We start from the raw sequence: 7471 nt of genomic DNA on the forward strand, positions 1-7471 counted from the left end.
AGCCTCATTGTAAGCGAGAAATATTTCACACAATTTTATCACGTTTTCAAATTGAACTTTTACCTTATAATTTTTTTTAAAAGCCTGAACTATTCGAACATAAAATATATATTGAGGTAAATCCTTTAGAGGTCCCAAAAAATACGTTCGTATATTTTATATTAGGAAAAATCAAATATTTTTAGGCTAAAAACACTTGGGTCATATTTTTCGACGAGAGGAAATACTGAAATTTCAAAGAACAAGTTTCAAGAATTATTGTAAGAAATTCGTATACCGAGTGGACAACACTTATTCGTATAAGTGGATATTGGATACAACAAGTTGATTTACGATGATACTATAATATAACTGAGGAAGAGCATCGCTCTTCAATACTGTGTTACAAATAAAGAAAAGTTTTTATTTTTATCTGAAAATTTACATCCCAAAAACCAAGAGCCAAGATCAGATGATGGTATTAACGTTGCTAAACTTGTTCTCAAGGCCAAAATGACTCGGTCAAAGTTCTCGATTGGCCGTACGCGTGAAGGTATTTATCACTATAAAGTGGACGGAAGAAGAGATTATCGAAGTTTGCAGGGAACTCGTTAGGTCAGTTTTCTCATCTTGAATAACATTTTTTGTATCTCTTTGTACACCGTAGACTGTATTTGTGAAACTTTCACGAGTTTCTTACGCTTTTTGATGAGCGTCGCGAGCTTTGGGAATAAAAATACTTGGTACGAATAAATTACTTAGGCACAAATTAGTCGTTTAATCAAAGCACTACTTTATACCAATTGGATTGAACTTGACTGAAGTTACTATACATGTCGATTTTTCCGCCACACGCCAAAGTACAAACGTGGACATGGATGATTAAAATCAAACAAGTCGAAACGACTTTGACGTCAGAGGGAAGTGTAGAATTATATGATTTCGAAACGTAAAATTTATTCATTTTTTTCTTATCCTATTGGTGTTCACCCGATCTCAATGTTTTTGGACTCATTTTGATCGCTGACCAGATTATCGCAAATTGTTTGAAGAACATTTATAAAAATTTGCATCACAGCATAGCTGTTATAACTTGCAAATTTAATTGTTGTTGAACATTTATTGTAACATGGTTTACTTACACAAATTTACTTTGATTCACCCCGGAGATAACTATTAGTACGAAAATGTTTTCACGCGTTCTTTGAATATTCCTGAAGTGAACAAAATCAGCCCTACAACATAAGAACAAGGTCAAAAACATCAAAGCTTAATAAGTTTGAACGTTCTAATTATAAAACCTTATCTCCGATTGTTGATATCGTAGTTTGTGTTATTCGAATTTACTCAGAATCCTTTCTATTACGTAGTAGGAATATGGTTTTATTTGCGTTCGTAATCATTGGCATACATAAAATTGTTGGAGATATTTTCAACGGTTTTGTAAAAATATTTTCTTAACTTTCAGTGTTCTACAAGTAAATGAGTATTACGATATAGATAAAGACAATAATTCAGGTCAAAACTCATCGTGATGCGATAAAAAAAAAAAATAGTTTCTCATGCAATCATCTCTGTAGTTAAGAATGGGAATCCTTATTGTTTTAATCGGGATAAAGTAAAAAAAAAATAAATAATACAAATAGAAGATTCTTAATACACTGAAAAAAATAATTGTTAATTTCACACAATATTTTTTTGCGCGTAGTGAAAAAAATATGTTCTTGCTGCGGATAATTTTCCTTTCAAGACGAGGAAAGATTTGGTGTAACCATGTAAGCAACGTAAGTCTTCGTTACAGTGAAAGACTCGAAACCATCGAGTCAAATTTAATATAAAATTATCTACATAACGTACAACACTGCGATTAACTTTTGGTTCAGAGTACAGCCTACTGATCCTTAATTGCATCAGATTTATTTGCGAATGATTCGATTCAAGTTTCATCGTTAATTCACTCGGCTCAAAATAGGCTTAGAGATTTATTTCTATACATAGACTCTCATGGCTCGTTGCAAGTAATTATAGTCGGCGGAATGTATTTTTTAACCCGGTAGAACCGGTTGGCGGATCTTGGAACGGAATTTAGGCCGGGTTGGCGCCTCGCAAAAATGTCAATGGCGTTCAAACGCCCTCAGGGCACAAATGAACGCAAATATCCTACCTGGACCTACACCACGAATTATGAAATTCAATTCACGATACCATTGAATTGATAATCGTTAGTTTGCGTATCCATATAATTGTGCAGTGTACACCGTTTAATATGTTCCTGCACGTATCACGCAATTGAAAATAAAAAATCTGATAACATTTGTACATATTTTAACAAATATTTTCGAAATATGTATACATCAACAGTATTATTAGAAATATTTCGGGAAAGCTTTGGAAAATATTTGAAAACCACGTTTCAGAAAGATTTTTACTGTCGTGAAATATCCGGAAGCAACTCATGAGGTTACACAAGCATATATTTTTTGAATGGGTATTGTGAATACAAAATTGAATATATCTATACTATACTAATACATAAAATCCTTTGTCTGTTTCTGTGTTTGTTACTAATAAATTCTAGAACCAGTGGACCGATTTACATGAAACTTGCACCAAATTGTTCCTTAGGTCTGCCCGAGTAACATAGGCTATATAAGTTATGCAAAATGGGTCCAATTAGTATAATATATGCATAGTGAAATTCCTGTTTGTAAACTACTGTGTGTAGAAAATCAATTTGAAGTGCACTCTGAAGTGTACCATCTTGGATGTCTAAGCTATGCCGTGCATATATTATTTTACATAAAAAATATTTGTTACATATATTTTACATTCTATGAGGTAGAGTCGAAGCAGATAAAAAAATGCTTTGCATCAGCTTCACATAAATGCATTTCAGCTTGGCTTGAAAAGATCATTTACATAAAATAAAAAGAATTCCAATTGTTGTACAGGTTCAAATCATTTCAATTTTACTGCACACGTATGATGAATCGAAAGTGTACTGCAGATAAAATTTCAGACCAACCTTAACACATTTTTCCTCAGATGTAGGCTAACTCGCCGATTTTAAGTTATAGCTGGAAATTTACAGCTAGCCGTACCACAATTTGCTATGGACCGAGAATCGTTTGTTGTTAAACAACAACTGACGGCTGATCATGCACGATGTGTTCGCAGTAGGGCAACGTTAAATTGACGGGTGTTCATTTAAAAGCAATTAGGAATCGTTGGTTAAAGCATGACAGGCTCTAACAATGAGAGGATAAGTTAGTTGCTGAACTATATTGTTTACCCATATATTGTCGTTATAACTGCTCTGCTTCAGCCATTTTTCTCTTGCTACACAGGTCAATGTATGAACGAGTCGTTAATCAAGTCAACGAGATGACGTGTGAAGTTTTCTTACACTAATAATATACGTCAGTATAATAAACTAGAATTATTTTGTCGGGATACTATAAAACCTGATGGATAAAATAATCGCGCAGTTGACGCTTCAGAGCTAAGGCGATTCAATTGTCAAACTACGCACAAATTGAAGTGAATAATTATACCAGAGAATGAGATATATACCTATAATAGATAGAAAATTCTAGCTAGTTTCAAGAGGCGTGCATTTAAAGAGTTTGGGTATGGTTAGTTATTCAGAAATTGATACTTTTTATTTATTTCATCACGAGATTGATAAATACATTAAGTATTTGCCAAATGAATATATTTGTAAGCTAGGAAGATATCTTCAAGAGCACAAAAATAGATAATACTGAAATAATATCCAAAAACATAGCGGTCCCGATGCTTCGTTTGAAATCACTGCAAACTGTTTAAAAATTTAGCAGATTCGTTCGATTTTGCTTTATGACGGCTCATTTCATTAAAAATACTGTTTTCTACAAAGTCACTAAGGACATTGAAATACTTTCTTTCACCACGTTCACAACGTTAAATATTTAGTTTCACAATTTTTACCGATATTAATTCTCATCAACGAATGGTCATGTTGAATTGAGTACTCGAAAAAAAAAAAAAAAAAATAATATTCACTGCCGTGGATTTGTAGTAGTGAAAGCGAACAAGTATTAAAATTTTTTAACTATTTAGAAGCGATTTAAAACCAAGCATCGACGGTTAAATTTTTTATTTATACGTTTTTGAAAAGATTTTCGTAGCGCTCACGAATATTATGCGATTTGATAAATACTCAATGTACGAGCATCTCGTAATAAAATCAATAAAGAGTAAAGATTTTTTCGCCGACGTTCTTGATTATTTTAGACGTTTCTTCTTTTGGATCTTTTGTTTAGTCATAATTATACCGCCTTCGTTGTTTCGGAAAAGATAAATATCCGGAAACAGCGGAGACGTGGGAAATTTTGCGTTTGTAAATTCTGCATTTCATAGTCTTGGCATAACAACATGTCACGATACGGCAAAATCACAGACAGGCAGGCGCGTCCTTCGTCGGCAAACACGCCTTAATTTTAAACAAAGTATGTAAGGTAGGTAGGTATGTATAATAATCTCTTTAACGCAATCACAAGACCGAATTTCATGCGGCTTTATCTAACGTCAAAACAGTTGAATTGTAAACAGTTATACACGTGCCCGAAGAAAATATCCCTGTCGCGATAACATTCCATTCTCTATTGCAAGCACAAACGTGTGTAACGTATTTCTTAAAAAAATATTTCTACAAACGACATTTTTGGAGAATCTAAAAAGACGATATTCTGCACTTAGCAGGGTCGGAAATAGCACGCTATATCATAACTGGCGAACACGATGAAACTTTACAGATTGATCGTCTGACTGAGCATGCGTGAGATTGTCAAATTTTCATGCAGGTTGGCCATTTCGAGCTTCAGTTACCAAATGCGATTTATGGAGATTATGCCAGAAAATCGCATTCCGTTAGGTTGCGCAGATTTCAAATACCCGATGTAATTAATTGGGCAGGCTTGGCAAACTTTTGGCGTTAACAGACCAACAACTGATAACTATTATACCAGTTGCCAAATAAATATAATTTCAGATCATCACTTCCAGATCTCACTTTTTCTTTCGTGTAGGTTGGCTCCCCTGCATTGCAGACGAACTCGCTGACCAATGACGTTCAATTATTTTGTTTCATCGTTTACTTTTGATACTCATTGACACGGATACATGATATAGATGTGTTCGTGTCGTGATAAAAACATACGTAATACATGGTCTTTAATCACGCCAATTATAACCATGTTTAATACAATATAATTTCTTTGTTGATTGTAATAATGGCTAATTCCAACGTACAAACTGTTTTCAGTTGTTTTCTCGGTTTACGTAGTTCACTAAAAATATTTTTTCCTTTCCTCTTTTTTTTTTTTATTCCTTCTTCTCATTTCTGTTGTAATATTGACGATCGAATTAGCCGATCCATCGCTCAGAATCGACCCACGTCAAAGTCTGAATAGGTTAAGATCAAACCCTCCTATTTGATGTTGTGAAACGACGCATTGAAAATAATGCATCGGTAAATTACGGCTATGATATAGATTCTAGGATATTGAAACCGATCTTGATTATACGCTCGCGTGCCATTTATCTCGATTATTCGAAGGCCGAGCAATAAACGCATAGATCATGGTTACGGATTTATATAGCGTACAATTTACCTACATCGTATAGGTATAATATTACATGCATAAAACGTAGCGTCGTTGTTACAATTTTTATTTAGTTGCTTTGAAACTCCTGCGAATGAACAAGCTTGAAAACTTGCGAAAGATATCCGTCATTCGTTTAAGAGTAGCTTGTTAAATATCGTTATGAAAATGACTGATATCAAGTATTCACAATTAAATGGATAATGTGCTTTGACAGTTCATAGATCTGCGATGTTATTGATCTTGAAAGCGGTGAATTGCTGTGAATAAATATTCCGTAATACATGAATTTATCAGCAGCATTATTTTTTATTATGTATTATGAGGTGCTAACGATTTGTTACAATTTCATTTCATGTAGAAGTCCAGATAAAAAATCATTACAAATAATTTAAAAGTTTCCAATGATCCATAATCTCAAATATAACTATAATTATGAAAAATTCAGTTTTCACGATCCGAACAGTTGGTAATGAATTTGAATTCAGCCGTGATTACGCTTTCTTTATAATGACTCCTACAGTCCTGGTACTCGTCTTATGAACGTTACGCGGTGTAACGTTGAATGCCAACTATATATATGTACACATGCGTGTAAATGAAGTGTAGCTCCTTTTTTCCGTGGAAATTCCTTAGCAGATGTTTGAAACCTCTTCGAGTCGATGACTCATGAAAGACCTGGCCATTCACGAGATGTACTTCCTGTTGTGGTTTATCAACCGAATCTTTCTTGTAAACGATAGTGTGATCATACAACATTTTCATTGGGATGAAATTCTGAGAAATTTATTATGTAATCGATCACATACAGTTAAACAATCAATATAGCGGTAAATATCAAATTGTTTGAAACATCACTAGGTAAATCATTAACTTCGAGAAACGGTTAACCGACAATTAAACGGCCTTTTTCTTTTTGTCGAAGTTGAAAAAGTGATTGTATGTTAAAAGTTTCGACTTTACCGGATATATTAAGGCACTGATAATGATTACGGACAAAAGGTTGTAGAATAAATCGAATATACATTGCCCTAAATTATAGACGATCGATACAGTCAATTGTTTTTTACCTATTCTTAATTACATGATCTACATATTCGTTCTTAACTCGCAATGCTGAACTCAAGCCATGAGATTTCTGATATTTTGTGAAAATAAAGTTTTGCCCAAAATGAAAAAACACTTTTCGAACTCTTAGAAGGAAGCCGGTCTGAAGTTTCTTTTGACGAATCGAGTAGATACGAATCAAGTTTGAGCTTCTGGGAGCATCTGAAATACACAGATAAACGTTAAGAGAATTTTTGAGTCAAGGAGCTCGTTTGATGATTTACTTGGACTGAAAGTAAATATCTGCGGAAAGAAGATATGCCCGAAATTTTGTGTATTCTTTTAGGCTTGTTCCTGAAAAATGAGGACCCTAGTTATTAAAATCAGACTTGGGAACGAGCTGAGTCGAACCATTTCGATAAAAAAATAAAAAACTGTGATTTGTTAGTTTGAATACATTTGTAATCATTTGAAATGATCGATAAACTTTATCTATCTACTTTATCTATAAACGAATGTATTTTAATCTCAAAAATCAATATATCACATGGACAGATAGTGTTGTTCGAAATTTTTACAAAATTCGTGATAACTAAATGATTGAAAAGTGTAATACTTTGTCAATCGTAACTCGATTCAGCACGAAAATTGTGTAAACAATGAATACTTTCACCTAGAAAAAATTCATTTCTTTTACATTGTTAATTTGTTGTCTTTTGTTTTAATATCGTTTGAATTACAAGAAAATATGTTCCAAGTTCCTATTCAGGTTACATTTGGAAACTAGCTGGCAGCGTTAA

This window comes from Neodiprion fabricii, chromosome 4, assembly GCF_021155785.1.
Source record: "Neodiprion fabricii isolate iyNeoFabr1 chromosome 4, iyNeoFabr1.1, whole genome shotgun sequence".
Taxonomy (NCBI): domain Eukaryota; kingdom Metazoa; phylum Arthropoda; class Insecta; order Hymenoptera; family Diprionidae; genus Neodiprion; species Neodiprion fabricii.